Here is a 16,582-nt window from a genome sequence, read left to right on the forward strand (position 1 = left end):
TCAAGGCGGCAACAGTGGAAGGCATCAACCCAGGGATGTGGAAGCCAGCCATGCTGCAGGAGACCAGAGCCTCTCCCAAGTGCAAATGCCTTCAAAGGAAAGGCATCGTCCAAGAAAAGTACTGTTTATTTAAGCCAGAAGTCCATTGTTTTTCCATAATTTTTTTAAAGTTATTTTTTTGGCCACAGTGGGCACATGGGCTCTTAGTTCCTCGGCCAGGGATTGAACCTGAGCCTCTTGCGTTGGAAGCTAACCACTGGACCTCCAGGGAAGTCTCATGACTTTTGATGAATAAGAAAGCCCAGGGCTTCCCAACACTATTCCTGACAGACAACTGCTATCGGTTACTTGGGCATCTGATGGTCTTCCCTGATCAGGCTGGGATGGGAAGGTTTGAGAGGCACGATGCTGGATGGAAAGGGGAAAAGGGAGGGGAAGTGGCTTGTCAATAGAGCCCACTTGTGAGAGAGCCCAGGTAAGGTTTCAAGACCGATCAGAGATTGGCTTGTGACTGGTGGGGATGCCAGAGGTAGACTGTTTCATTTTGGATGTGTTTAACCGATCATAATGTGAAAATTTAAAAGTAATTATCATGTGCCACACACTGTGCTAGGCACATTACATGCAAACCTCATTGAACCCTCACAACAACACTATGTGGCAGATACTATTACCGTTCCTATTCTGCAGATGAAGAAGCTGAAGCTCAAACCTGGTACCTAAGGGATGGCACCAGGTCTGTGGTGTGCTCCTTGACCACCAGCCCGCTGCTCCTGCCGGCTTCACCAGCTACACAACCACACCATCACAAGCATGCTCTGTGCTCTGTGAAGTGACAAAGTGTTACTACACAAAAGCATGGCAAGCATGTGTTTGCAGTTCCCCAAAGGCATAAGCCAAATCCTTGGCTGCTGCCGCCCAAGAATGCCAGGCCCCAGAGCTCCTAGCCCGCTTGCCAGACCCTTGGAAGGAAGGTGGAAAACCTCCAAATGTAGCGGTAAGAATCAAGTGTCACATAAAAGCATCTCTGGCCTGATCCAGTTCTGCCATGAACCAGTGTGACCTCAGTCAACCCACTTCCCTTTCTGAGCTCTGAAAAATGAGGAGCTTGGACTTAGTTGGGTTCTAGCAACTACATTTCAGCATGAAGTCTCTATGACATATGATTTTAAAGGATGGGGGTGCTAGGTGAGATATTATTTTTTTAAAAAATCAGAATTTATGCATCCAAATGAGAATTCACTCCAACACAACAATGATACAGCAACAATAATAATAGCAAAAGACCCACTCTCATTGATTGAATTAGTGCGCTACACAAGAGGCATTATGCTTACAGCGTTACATGAACATTCTCACTTGTCCTGATATAAGCCCCTAGAAGGCAGTATCATTATCTCCATTCCACAGCTGCAGAAATAGAGGGTCAGAGGGAATGAATTTGTGTAGGGCCAGCCACACTGCTGGTAAAGGGGACAAGTAGGGATTGGAATCAGGCCTGATAGATCCCAGAGCCTATCTATTCCATGTATTGATCCAACAACACTCTTTATCACTTGCAGCAATTCTGGAACACTTTTTTGGAAAACTTCCGTCAGAACTTGTATGATGCATTTTAATAAATAAACATTTTTGAACATCAAAACTCATGCTGGACACTGCAGAGGTTATAGACATATGGTCCTGTCCTCCGAAGGCTCCCAGCCTGATGGGGGAAATAGAGGCAGAAGAAGGTTTTTCCACCGCAAGGGTGACTGGGCTAAGTATTACAACTGAGGCACAGGACCACAGGAGTTTGGGGCAAGTGAGATGTTATTTCAAAATTACCCAGATTACTGCTAATATGTTCAGTGGTGGTAAATATCCACCCTTAGAGGGTGGATGCAATTTTGGCTCACAGGCAAGTCAATCAGAGCCAAGTCTGGGGAATAAGTGGGTCATCAAGCTGGGTAATACCATTTTTGGTCACAAGCTAGGTGTGGCTATAAAATAGTGAGATGGATTTTCCTGTGTGGCCTCAACTAGCTCGGAAGGCAGTTCCTAAAGGGGAGTTCCAAAAATGTTTTGAGCAATGATACCATCTCCAGATTAAAGGCAGAGCTGCCCAAAGTGGTTCCAGAAGACAAGGCTTCCGGAGCAGAGAACGTGACCACAGCAGAGGCGTGGCCTGCAGAATCGCTTGATCCCCACCAGCAGCCCAGAAGAGCTTGCCTGTGCAGTGTCCCGGCATCTGACAGAGCACTTGGTACAGGGGGAGGTGCAACCAAGTTTGTTGACTGACTCAACGAGAGATACATTTGAATGTACAAAGTCTGGATTATTTATTTCTAAAAACTGTCTTATTATTTGGTCACACTTAGACATCCACATACTGACTGTGGACACATTCCCAAACTGAGCTCAATGGCCAAACTAAGACTGTTCTCACCTAGTCTGTCTACCATGCCAGGTCCTGGATAGTGAGCCTGGCTCTGACTGTGGTGATTTAGTCACTCAACTCTTGCAACCGCATGGACTGTATTCCTCCAGGCTCCTTTGTCCATGGGATTCTCCAGGCAAGAATACGGGAGTGGGGTTGCCATTTCCTACTCCAGGGGATCTTCCCAACCCGGGGATCAAACCCCAGTCACCAGATTTGCAGGCAGATTCTTTACCAGCTGAGTCACCAAGGAAGCCCCAGTTTCCCACCCTGTCCCTACCCATAGCCTTCCCTGCATTCAGTGTGAAGAGGAGTGAGAAGCAGGTACTAAAGAAGCCACGCTGCGGGACCTGCTCAGGGCCTGTGGCCACATGGCCTGACTGAGTGCCCACTCTGGAAGTCTGGCAGCGCCGGGGAAGGCATCCACTGCCCCATTAGGGGAGGCAGTGAACCTCTGTGTCCAACAGCCATGCTGGCCTCCTACCAGATCTAAGTCTGGGGGAAACTGGAACATCCAAGGAACCGTTCCCCAACCACAGCCCAACTCCATACACACTCCAAAAAGTGGGTTGACATCTCTGAGACTCCATGGAGTTCATCAAATAAACAAAACGAATTGGAGTTTGGAATAGACCTCAGGGAAGTTGGAAATGAGAGAGGTTTCCCCAGTCTTCAATTCTCCCATTCTGTTGTCTGTAATTGGCTTTCTAATTATCCACATAAACAAGCCAAGGCCTCTAGGCCACTGGAACTCTCAGGGCCAGAGGGATTCTTTGGGTCTAATGTGACCCTTTGGCCTGACTATCCATCACTAGTGAAGGAAAGGGATGGCAAGACCTCGCCTGGATATCTAATCTTTCAGTGGCTCACTTTTTTCATCTTTTTTCTTTCCTATTACGTGTCAGTTGCTGTCGTTGTTCCCGACTTGCTGGGAGTGGGGAAGGAAGCAGCTGATGGATGCAGCTGGAGCTGGGGAAAGTCGCCATGTACTTCTAAAGCATCTATTTCCTGTGTCACCCTACACTAATGTTTTATGCCCTGTTTGATGCCACAAAAGGATTTGGTGTGTTTTTTAAAGTAAATAAAATTAAACAACTCAGTTCTAAGAAGGATTCAGAGGCCTGAGTTGTCTGAGGGAAGCCGCTGTTGCTAACCACTGCCTTTAGCTCTGAGCATCTTGGCAAACCAAACAATAAGGGACACACACGGAGGGGGTATCGCAGATGTCATCCAATCAGAAAAAAATGTAAGAGTTTGAGCCGAGAGACAACCTTTTTTCTGGCTCCAAATTTCCAGAGGAATTTACAAGCGGGGATATAGGGCACTGGGTAACAAAAGGACAATGCCTTCCCCGGAACCGAGTGAACGACACAAAGACATCTTTCCAAGGGCCCCAACTTATAAGGGCCCACCATAAAAGCTGAGGGCTCCCACTAAATTGTAGTTCCAAAGAGGCATTTGTGGTTTCACAGAATGTCAACACTGGAAGGGCCTGCAGTCCAGCCCCCTGCTTTTATCATAGAAAGAGCAGCTGAGGCGCTCCAGGGACAGCTGGCTGAGAACACAGATTCAAGCTCCCAGTCCACGGCTTCTTCCTGACCTCGAACTCTCGCCCTCCCCTTCATTTCTTCCACCAACGAAACAAAGTCTCCCTGGGTCCCTTTCCCTGTGGGAAACGGCAAAGCTGCAGCAGCCTCCTTCACACTGTGGGAATCCCTTTTCTTTAAGTTTGGTTAAAAATAAATTTGAAAATGTTTAAATTTTCAAAGTCCGGGCTGGCCAGTTTCCAGGTGGCCTTAGGAGCCTGCAGTCCAGAGCTGTTCTCGGCTCTAACGGCAGGCTGGATCTGCTGGTTGCTAAGATGCACTCGTCACACCAAAGTCCTCTTAAAAGGCTGTGTGTTTTCGCAGCTACCATTCTTAAAAGCTTTCTAAGTGCCCCACGATGTGCTAAGTGCCCTAAGTGACAGCCTTACTTTCAGCAACACCATGTGGAAGGTTCTACTGTTGAAACAGAACATGAACTGATCATGTTGACTAGAGCCCAAGGTCTTATCTATAAACTCTGTTACTTTTACAGGACGAGAATCTTTGTGAGGCAGGAACAAAGTTTGGCAATCATGTTTACGTCCAGGCCTCCGTTTGAGCAATGAAATTTCTTTTTTCTTTTATTTTTACTTTTTTATTGGAGTATAATTACTTTACAATGTGCAATGAAATTTCTGAGCCCCAAACTTGGCAAATGTCATATAAACTGTAGTTGGTATCCTAAAATTCCAAGAGACTCTCCGGAAAGACGGTCTTAAAATCAGGACAATTCTTTAATTGTAGCATCCTGAGGACAACAGCAAAACAAGATCCCCAGGGTGCATCCACAGGCTATAGCTGAAGTGGACATTCACTTCCAGCCAACCTCAGGAAACTGGTGTTTGCTATCACTGAGCGAGAAATAAGGGGGGCAATATGGCAGGGTGGCTAGGGGCACAGGTTATGGTGTGGTTACCAGGACTGTCACATGCTTTTGTGCGACCGAGGCAAGTGGCCTAACCTCTCTAGATCTTCGTTTCCCCTCCTATAACAGGAGACATTACATTGGAGTCTCCTTTATAGAGTCATGGGCATCACATGAGATAATGTCAAGAAAGTTGTTTACAAAAGTGCCAGGTACACATTATGGGCTCAGTGATAATTACTAATGACAGAAGACATGTGTTTTAAGACATACATATATATATATATATATATACACATATACACACAGATTACTAATTGAAATTAGTAATATGAATGTCCTCAGTATAAATTAGATGCTAAACATTTGAGGCAGTTTCCCACTTTCTTTGTACATCCTGATTTCATTTTACCTAATACAAACTTTTCCAATTTACAAAACAATTATGGTACCATATATGTATTATGAGTTCATCTATGTTCTTAGTGGGCTTCCCTGATGGCTTGGTGGTAAAGAATCTGCCTGCCAGTTCAGGACACATGGGTTCGATCCCTGGGTTGGGAAGATCCCCTGGAGGAGGGAATGGCAACAGACTCCAGTATTCTTGCCTAGGAAATCCCAGGGACAGAGGAGGCTAGCAGGCTACAGTCCATGGGGTCACAAAAAGTCAGACATGACTCAGCAATTAAATGATACCAAAGTTCTTACCAGCATCTTTTATTGACAATATATCGCATTTACTTTCAGATCTTGAACAAGAAGTAAACTCCAGTTCTCTGCTATTCCTTCTTACTAGGAGCTTGGATGCAAAAAGTAATCATGAAGAATCACCAAAAGTATGTTCGGCTCACCTATTCCTCTTAAAAATTTAAATTATAGTCTCTGATCAAATCAAATCATCAGAAAGCTACATACCTAAAATATAAATATTTTTACTTCTCATAAAATTGCTTTTTATAAATTTTCTCCAACATTTTGCCCTTGGCTTTTCAGTGATTTTCTGAAGTTTTCAGTGTCTAAGTCTTGCACCTCTTTTGTTAAATTTATTTCTAAGTATTTTATTCTTTTGGATGATACTGTAAGTGGAATTGTTCTTAATTTCTCTTTAAGAACATCAAGTTCTTCTTAACTTCATTCATTGGAATTGTTCATTGCTAGTGTAAAGAAATACAACTGATTTTTGTATTGAGCTATTTGCGTTTATTGATATTACAAATAATATTCTAGTTTTCATTCCAATCCCAAAGAAAGGCAATGCCAAAGAATGCTCAAACTACCACACGATTGCACTCATCTCACACACTAGCAAAGTAATGCTGCAAAATTCTCCAAGCCAGGCTTCAACAGTACATGAACCATGAACTTCCAGATGTTCAAGCTGGATTTAGAAAAGGCAGAGGAGCCAGAGATCAAACTGCCAACATCCACTGTCAAAAAAGCAAGAGAGTTCCAGGAAAACATCTATTTCTGCTTTATTGACTATGCCAAAGCCTTTGACTGTATGGATCACAACAAACTGTGGAAAATTCTTAAAGTGATGGGAATATCAGACCACCCAACCTGCCTCCTAAGAAATATGTATGCAGGTTAAGAAGCAATATTTAGAAGCGGACATGGAACAACAGACTGGTTCCAAATTGAGAAAGGAGTATGTCAAGGCTGTATATTGTCACCCAGCTTATTTAACTTATATGCAGAGTACATCATGCAAAATGCTGGACTGGATGAAGCACAAGCTGGAATCAAGACTGCTAGGAGAAAAATCAATAACCTCAGATATGCAGATGACACCACCCTTATGGCAGAAAGCAAAGAAGAACTAAAGAGCCTCTTGATGAAAGTGAAAGAGGAGAGTGAAAAAGTTGTCTTAAAACTCAACATTCAATAAACTAAGATCATGGCATCTGGTCCCATCACTTCATGGCAAATAGATGGGGAAACAATGGAAACACTGAGAGTTTATTTTCTTGGGCTCCAAAATCACTGCCGATGGTGACTGCATCCATGAAATTAAAAAACGCTTGCTCCTTGGAAGAATAGCTATGACCAACCTAGACAGCATATTAAAAAGCAGAGACATTATTTTGCCCACAAAGGTCTGTCTAGCCAAAGCTATGTTTTTTCCAGTAGTTATGTATGAATGTTAGAGTTGGACCATAAGGAAGGCTGAGTGCCAAAAAATTGATGCTTTTGAACTGTGGTGTTGGAGAAGACTCTTGGAGTCCCTTGGCCTGCAAGGAGATCCAACCAGTCTATCCTAAAGGAAATCAATCCTGAATATTCATTGGAAGGACTGATGCTGCAGCTGAAACTCTAATACTTTGGCTACCTGATGCGAAGAGCTGACTCACTGGAAAAGACCCCGATGCTGGGAAAGATTGAAGGCTGGAGGAGAAGGGGATGACAGAGGATGAGATGGTTGGATGACATCACTGATTCAATGGACATGAGTTTGAGTAAACTCTGGGAGTTGGCAATGGACAGGGAGGCCTCGCATGCTGCCGTCCATGGGGTCACAAAGAGTTAGACACGACTGAGCGACTGAACTGAACTGAACAAATAATATTCACTCAATGAAAAAGTATTTTATGAGCACCTACTATATAACAGGCAGGGTCTGGACTCTGTTATGTAATGTAGAGTAAAATAAATATAGTCCCTGAGCCCCAAGGCTCAGGGTCAAGTATGGGAACCAGGTCCAAGTGAGGCGTACTTTCTCATTACCAAGAAGATGCTGGTAAGCACTGCTCACAACACCACACAGGGCCCCTAAATGAAGGTCATGACAGAAGCTCCTCTCTCTCTGAATTAGGAAAAACTGTGTATCCCTTTAGCAATGATTCTATTTTGATCCCATGCCCCCTGTGAATTGTGTAGCTGGATAGGTTTTCTTTATTTCAGTTGCTAGGAAGCTTTGGGCTGTGTTGTGGCCACACTCCAGCAAATAACACTAAGGCTAGAATTCATTTTTATTTTTCTATATCTATCTTCTCTTGGCTCTGATTTCCTTATCTTTTAATTTTACCTTGTTTTGGGTAGATCTTTCTAAGTTGCCTCAGATCTTTCATGGATGGAAGCTAGGAAGGAAGGGAGGAAGGAAACTTGAGTTACTTGACAATATTCCTGAAAATGTTAACTTACCATGTAGATCTACTTCTCATTTCTGAAGTTCCACCAAGATGTGATTTTATTACCTGAGTGAATGTTTATACCATCTGGAATAAGAACTGTTTCATACATATACGGTTCTTTAATATGCTTTTGGCAGGTCTAAACTAAACAAAGTCTATTGGTTTTGTTCAGACACATGAGAAGTGCTTTTCTGGCATCACTTCAATAAAATGTTCTTTCCTCATTGGACATAGAGGTTCAGGGCAAGAGCAGGGAAGGTAAAAGGGACTATCTTTTTCCTAAGTCATTTGTGAGCAAAAGGTAGTATAAGTAGTTCAACTTTGTAGTTGCTCAAACCTAGGTCTCAACTCTGACTCTATTATTTACTTACTAGCTGTGTGATTCTGGAAAGGTTACTTGTCCGCTCGAATTCCTTCATCTACACAGATGAGATAACACCTACATTAATGACTACTTGTATAGTCAAATTAAATGAGATTTAGCATAGGGCCAATGACACATCCCTTTAATAATGGACTAGAAGTACTAGGCAGTGTAATGAGACAAGAAAAGAAAATAAGAAGAATAAAAATGGCAAAGGAAGAAATGTGCCATTATAAGAGACACTATTTTAGGAAAGATTCCCCAGTGTTCTCCTTACTTGCTACAAGTAATAAATCTTCCCTTCTCCCCCCTCCCAGAAGAAGTATACCCAACTGCATGTGAAGGCTTGTTAAAAATAAATAAATTACATTTCTATCTAATTACAACAACAGTAAAATCCAGATGAACGAAAGCTCCAATTGTGAGAAGCAAAGCATTAAAAACATTTTGAGGAGAATGCCTTTACAATCACAGACTAGAAAATGGCTTCTTAATTTTAAAAAAGTAGAAAACATACAGGAAATGTTAGTTGAATCATATTAAAATCTAAAATTTCTATAAAATGCATGATAATGTAAACAAAGATAAAAGACAAGTTATGGGCTAGAAGAAGGTAAGTGTAACATATATAATAATTGGCAAAGGAATAATCTAACTACCCAAGAAAACTTACAAACCAACAGGAAAAAGATAAAACAACCAAACAGATAAATGGAAGAAACTACAAACTGTTCTTAGATACAGCTAGTAAATATGAAAAATGTTCAACCTTACCCATAATCAGGGAAATATTAATGAACACAAGAGTAAGATCATATTTACCATTCATAAGGCTAGCCAAAATGTCAAGTTGTCCCCACTCTGGCACTCTTTCCTGGAAAATCCCTTGGACAGAGGAGCCTGGTGGGCTGCAGTCCATGAGGTCACTAAGAGTTGGACACGACTGAGCAACTTCACTTTTCAGTTTCATGCATTGGAGAAGGAAATGGCAACCCACTCCAGTATTCTTGCCTGGAGAATCCCAGGGATGGGGGAGCCTGGTGGGCTGCCATCTGTGGGGTTGCTCAGAGTCGGACACGACTGAAGTGACTTAGCAGCAGCAGCAGCAGTAAATACGAAAAATGTTCAACCTTACCCGTAATCAGGGAAATATTAATGAACACAAGAGTAAGATCATATTTACCATTCATAAGGCTAGCCAAAATGTCAAGTTGTCTGATCTAGTTCACTTACAGATTTTCAGATGACTGGACTGACAGCTGTGCACACAGTGTTGCCTCTGAGGAAGGAGGAGAGGGTGGGGAATAGGGTCTATAATGGTCTCTGTAACATTTTGCTTCTCTTAAAAAACATGGAGGCAAACACTACAAATGCTGACATTTGCAACACTGGGCAATGGGTACATGGCCTTTTGCCATCAGCCTCTCTGTGCTTTTCTGTGTGCTTGAAATGCAAATAAACACAAGCAAATAAACCATATCTAAGACAACCTTATTGATATTGAGAAGGAAGAACAGAAAATAAAAGCATCTATTTAAGTCAGCTTTTGAGAGGGCTGGCTGGGCCCAGAGTGGGAACCAGGATGCCCTGCAGAGGCCCAGTGTGAAGGCCAGTAGATCAGCACAGTGAAAAGGCAGATGAGTGATGTGAAAAAAGATGTACATTTAGGAAAAGCACCGGTCCAGAAATAAAGTTTAAAAGCAGAGGAGCTATTTCTCTTGAAATCCAGGATAAGTACGGCCCTCGTTTGTCCACTCCCTGCACAAATACTTACCGCACTGAAATATGTGGTCTCTGGCCCAAGACCATGTCCAGTGGTAGAGACAGATTTCTGAAATAAACCAATGGCTGATATGCGCAGGGGAACGGGTGTGTTTCGGGGAAGGCTTCCCTGAGGATATGAACTGAAATCAACCACCGGGTCCCAAGATGTAGTAGGTAGAAGAGCATGCCCCAGGCAGAGGAACCAGCATGTGCAAAGGCCCTGAGGCAGAAAGGAGCCCAGGCCTGTGAGGTATTAGTATATAATCTACAGAAACCTCCATGAAAGGTTCTGTGCTTGTGAGGAAGGGCACTGCCGTCATGGTCAAGAGGAATGTACCTATGTCTTCCTCAAAGTCCAAGGAACCACAAAGAATTCACCCAGGGTGAGAGACCATGAGTAAAAAGCTAAAGACATTTAAAAGCAACAATAAAAACTGTGCAGGTCAGATTATTCCCTTTCATTGAAGTAAAATCAATGATAAACTTGAAACTTTAATAAAACAGGAGATTGAGCTAAAGAGGACACAGTGGGGAAAAAAAAAAAAAACATTAAGAAATGGGAATCTGCTGAGGAGTGGGAAGGCTCCTTGCATTCTAAGTTTTGGAGGAACTCTCAGAGCCAGGAGGTAGCAAAGTGGATTATGTCAATGGCAGCTAAAAAAGCTAACCTAGGAGCATCCTTCTTGGACACCACTTCAGCCTAGGCTGGTCACACACAAAAAATTTAGGCATCAGAAATTCCAGTTGGCTTGGGGCACAAATTTCTCCAAAGGGTTCTTGGCCTGGCTCTGCTGTAGCAAACAGTAGATAATATTTTTTACACCTGCAATTTTCATAATGGAAACTGACATCTCTTTGGGATTACACCAAAAGAAATAAATATAACTGAAAGCTTTCCCCTAATATTATATCAAATACAGGCTCCAGGGAGGACATTAACATTTTCTCATTTCAAACAACGCTCAGCACTAGAGTTCATTGGTGGGAGAGCGTGTGACCTCAGATTTGTTCCAATGACTTTCTCTTAACATTGTGATGAAAATATTCACTTGACTTGAGCAATATTTGCCTATTTGCCCTCAAATCCAAGTGCAGCCCCTTGAGAGAAAAAGCAACTTGCGACTAACTTTTTCTCAAAAAAATTTTAATGACCATGGATGTAAAACTATTAAAACCCTGTCCTCATGAGGGAAAGTGAACTGGAATAACAATGGCAAAGGATATAGCACATTGCCCTGCAAGCTTGGGTTCTGCTTCTCCCCAGATAAGTTACTTTACCCAAGATCTCAACTCCTGAAACCTGTTCCCTTAAGTGCGTGTTAGGTCGCTCAGTCATGTCCGACTCTTTGCAACCCCACAGGCTGTAGCCCACCAGGCTACTCTGTTCATGGGATTCTCCTTTAAGTATAAAGGAAGCTAAAAAGCCCACCTCTTTGTGGTATTATTGTAAAAGTCCGACTTGGTAATGTTGATTAGTCATGAAGCACAGTAAGCATTCAATTGTTGCTAATATTTTCTATGAGATTCATAACTATCAAGGCAACAAGTACTTCTCAGGGTCTTGCTTGATGTTTTCTGATAAGTTAATTTGCATGGAAAACCATGAGACACTGGCAAGAATTATAAACTGAACACATATAGCTTTTCTTTATAGAACCAAAATCACTTTTGGGGGGGCCAGTTTAGATGCAGAATACAAAATCATCAGTCATTGCTGTCGGTTGTTGCAGCACAAGAATATTATAGGAACTAAATGTGGTGCATCACTGCAGCATCAAAGAGCGTTGAGAGTCAATTTTTTTCAGATTAAAAAAACCAATGATGTCTTATAATAACCTATAATGGAAGACAATGTAAAAAAAGTATATATATACACACATATATACACATATATATACACATATGTATACATATATGTATACACTTGATGGGCTTCCCTGGTGGCAATAGTGTTAAAGAACCCACCTGCCAATGCAGGAGACATCAGAGATGCGGGTTTGAGTCCTGGGTTGGAAAGATACCCTGGAGGAGGGCATGGCAACACACTCCAGTGTTTGCTATATACTTGAAACTAATACAACATTATAAATCAACTATATTTCAGTAAAAAAATTTTTAAGTTTAAATAAAAATTTTAAAAAATGAAAGAGGTACTTATGCCATATATCATGTAACATCCCCAGCAGAGACTAAGGCAGCATTCCATAATTACAAATTGTTTAAATACAGTATACAGAATAAAGATTGTAACTAGCCCTCATGTCAGTTCATATTAGGTTTTGCCATCAAATAAACTTGCTGTGTAATTAAAACAAAATACTTTCAGTCTATAGGTCTTTTACTTTTAAAATAAAGTCCCTATATTCAGACATTTTACTTCTTTGTCCTTATCTGATAGAAATAAAATCTCACAGTGCATAAATATGTCAAACAATGACTGTTGCAACATTGCTTTTAATAGCAAAGGGTTAGACACAGCTTTAAATGATTCCTAGTAGGTATGGAAGCAACCTAAGTGTCCTTCAACAGGTGAATGGATAGAGATGTGTTATATATACAATGGAATACCACGCAGCCATAAAGATGAAAGAAATCTTGCTTCATTTGCAGCCATATGGATGGAACCTGGAGAATATTATGCTTAGTGAAATAAGTCAGAGAAAGACAAAAACTGTATGTTACCACTTTTGTGTGGAATCTAAAAAAATAAAACAAACTATTGAATGTGACAAAAAAGAAATGGACTCACAGAGAACAAACTAGTGGCTGCCAGTGGAAAGAGGGACGTGGGGAGGGGCAAGGTAGGGGCAGGGGAATATGAGGTACAAACTACTATGTGTAAAATAGATAAGCTACAAAGATTTATTATACAACACAGGGAATACAGCCAATATTTTATAACTGTAAATGGAGTATAACTTAAAAATTGTGAACCACTATGTTGTCCCCTTGAAACTTATACAATGTTGTTGTATATCAACTCTACCTCAAAAAAAAAAAAAAAAAAAGACTGCTAGTAGGAAGATGGATTAATACAGGACAGAACTCGAGACTGTGAATACTATGTACCCATTACAAAGAATGAGGTTCCTGGAAAAGGGTTTCTCAACCTCAGCACTACTGACTTTGGGACCAGATTATTCTCTGTAGTGGGGGCTTGTCCTGTGCACTGGAGATGTCTAGCAGCTTCCCTGTCCTCTACCCATTAGATGCCAGTAGCACCACTATCCACCCCAGTTCTGACAACCAAAGATGCTTCCAGTCATTGCCAGGTGTCTGCTGGGGGGCAAAATTGGCCCCAGGGGAGAACCGTTCTAGAGACAGTCACATATACTGCTGCTGCTGCTGCTAAGTCACTTCAGTTGTGTCCGACTCTGTGCGACCCCATAGATGGCAGCCCGCCAGGCTCCCCCGTCCCTGAGATTCTCCAGGCAAGAACACTGGAGTGGGTTGCCATTTCCTTCTCCAATGCGGGCAACCCCAAAACATCAATACGTGGCAAGAGTAAGATGCAGTGTAACACATGTTACATGATCCCCCTTTTATTTAAATGGAGATACATGTATCTGTTGGTGAATGCAGGTGAAGGTAGGGAGGGCAAGGGAGACTTTCCTCACCTACTTTATCCACTATGGACTGCTTTAATTTGGATAAATTTTGATTTCAGAAATGTAGTTCCGGAAAAAAATACCATCATACACAATTTCACAGTAAGTACAAAGGTTTTAAAACTGGAGATAAAAGTCTTAGAAAAGGACATGTAGTCGGGAAAGGAAAAAAAAAAAACAACACCCACTCAAAGTGGGTGTCCAGCAAGCTTCACAGGAGAGCCAGGGTTGCCAGCGCCTCCTTCGAGCACCTTGGCCTTGTAAGAGGATAAAACCATTATCTGACCATCAGACTGGAAATATTCCAGTCCAACTGCAGAAGAGCAATCTTCTAACTGCATGCTTCAAACTTCTCCTGAGGGCCTTTTTGGGTTGTTGTTCTTTTGAGGCAGAAATGAAAGGAATCCTGCTAGGACTCAGCTGAAAGATTCAGTTCTATTTCCACCTACTGGTAGGAAAAAAGACAACAATGCACAATTCAGAAAAGGCAGCGCCACTCTCAAACCATTCACACTGCCCCCTTCCAGCCCTAATAAAGACCTTTATCCTCTGAACTCCTACTGCAATGCAAGTCTTGCAGCTCTTAGAAATCACCTAACAGTCATATAAGCTTAACTGGATGCAAAAGATCAAGTTATTGATTAAATCAACCACTGTGCAGCTTTATAGCATCTGTCTTCACTCTGGACTGAGAGCTCTCTCAAGAAAATACTTAACGTTATTTTCATTACCTTTTTACTGAACACACACTCTAATAAGAATATCTCTGACCCCTTCTATCTATTTGGCCTTTTTATCAGGCTCTCCAGAGCTCCCATAGAGGCAGCTTAGCACAGAGGCTTCCCAAGTGGTTCAGTGATAAAGAACATGCTTGCCAATGCAGGAGATGTGAGTTTAATCCCTGGGTTAGGAAGATCCCCTGGAGAAGGCAATGCCAACCCACTCTAGTAGTTTTGCCTGGAGAATTCCATGGACAGAGGAGTTTGGTGGGCTACAGTCCATGGGGTTCAAAGAACTGGATATGACTGAGGACACGTGCACTCAGGGCAGAGGTAAAAGGACAAGCTCTGTGGTCGTGGTGGTTTAATCGCTAAATCATGTCCGACACTCGCAACCCCATGGACTATAGCTGGCCAGGCTCCCCTGTCCATGGGATTCTCGAGGCAAGAATAATGGAGTAAGTTGCCATTTCCTTCTCCATCTATGGTCATCGAGATTTGGATTTGAGTCACAGGTTCTTTCATTTACTTGCGGTCAACCGGTCACTTAACCTGTTTAAGCTGCTGTTTCCTTTCCTGTGAAGCAGGAATCCTAATGTTATCATCTCATAGGGCCCTCATCTTAGATTAAAGGAGCTCATGTATTCAACACACTACCTGACTCACAGGAAATAAGTGTTAGTTATTTTTTATGACACAAGAATTCCACTGACTTCCACCCATTTCCTATCTGCAAAACTGAGGCAAAGAATGATAAGAAGAAGGGAACGCTGAATAGCGGGACACATTCTGGATACTACTCCCTCGCCCGGGTCATGGTGCAGGCCTCCCTTGAAGCCCTGCTTTTCCCGTTTCACTCGGGAAGAGGATACCATCTGTTGTCCTAACACAAATGCCAGCGTATTTATCTCATGACATGTATGTTTCCAGCCACAGGATCCAAACACATCCCCTTCACTCAAAGGAAGATAGACTCTGCCTGAAACAGTCAGACAGACTCAGGCAATGCTTTCACCCCATGGAACTTTTAATGTAAAAAATAGAACGTTACCCCCTTAGTTAGTAAAAACAACAACAACTCAGTCCTCCAAGATAAATGACTCCTGAAATCCACATTCACGGATTTGTCACCTAATTTTACACCAATTTTGCTTTCTCAGGTAAATCAGCACGAATGTTAATACATTCAAACGAAATTTCTACTAGACATTTTTTTTTAAGCTTTCTGGCCATGCTGCTTGGTATGAGCGATCTTAGTTCCCTGACCAGGGAATGAACCTGCGCCCCCTGCAGTGAAAGCCTGGAGTCTTAACCACTGGACCACCAGGGAAGTCCCTAGCCTGCTACTTTTAAGTGATGAGTTGCTGTAAACAAGACTGGAGGATGCATCTGGGGCTTACACTGTGCTGAGTGATGGGGAGAGGAAGGTGAGGCACAAGACTTCCCTCAAAGAGCTCCAGGTCCAGCTGGAGCCACGGACATGTCCCCAGCTCTTCCGCTAATGGTGCCAAAACAAAGCGCCCCAGAGCAGGAAGAGGGAGACTGACTGACGGGGGATGCAGGGGTTCAGGAAAGATCTCACAGGAAAGATGATTCTTGAGCCACTTCATGAAAGATAAGAATTTAGCATCAGGAGAAGGGAAAGGAAGGGAATGCAGGGAGGCCCAGGCCCTTGGAATCCTACTGTCCTTCTGGAAAACAATAGGTGTAGATCCTGTATTGTCTAGGCGTGCATGCATGCAAAGTCCCTTCAGTCGTGTCCAACTCTTTGCAACCCCCATGGACTGTAGCCCTGCAGGCTCCTCTGTCCATGGGATTCTCCAGGCAAGAATACTGGAGTGGGTTGGTTGCTATGCCCTTCTCCAGGGGATCTTCCTGACCTAGGGATGGAAGCCTGTTATGTCTTCTGCATCAGCAGACCAGTTCTTTACCACCAGCATCAAATGGGAAGCCCTTGTTTATTTGATAAGAGAGGAGTAGAACTTCTTCATGGTCCTCCCTCAGCTGGTAAAGAATCCGCCTGCAATGTGGGAGACCCCAGTTTGATTCCTGGGTTGGGAAGATCCACTGGAGAAGGGATAAGCTACCCCCCCCCGCCCCACCTCCGCCGCACCAAGTATTCTTGG

The 16,582-nt window shown here is 42.7% G+C and overlaps 1 protein-coding gene across 1 annotated transcript in view; it reads right to left on the minus strand.

Annotated features, from left to right (window-relative positions):
• Positions 1-16,582, minus strand: part of PLCE1 (phospholipase C epsilon 1) — a 376,851-nt gene that overhangs the window by 249,168 nt on the left and 111,101 nt on the right. The window lies entirely within an intron of this gene.

Source organism: Capra hircus, chromosome 26, assembly GCF_001704415.2.
Source record: "Capra hircus breed San Clemente chromosome 26, ASM170441v1, whole genome shotgun sequence".
Lineage (NCBI taxonomy): Eukaryota > Metazoa > Chordata > Mammalia > Artiodactyla > Bovidae > Capra > Capra hircus.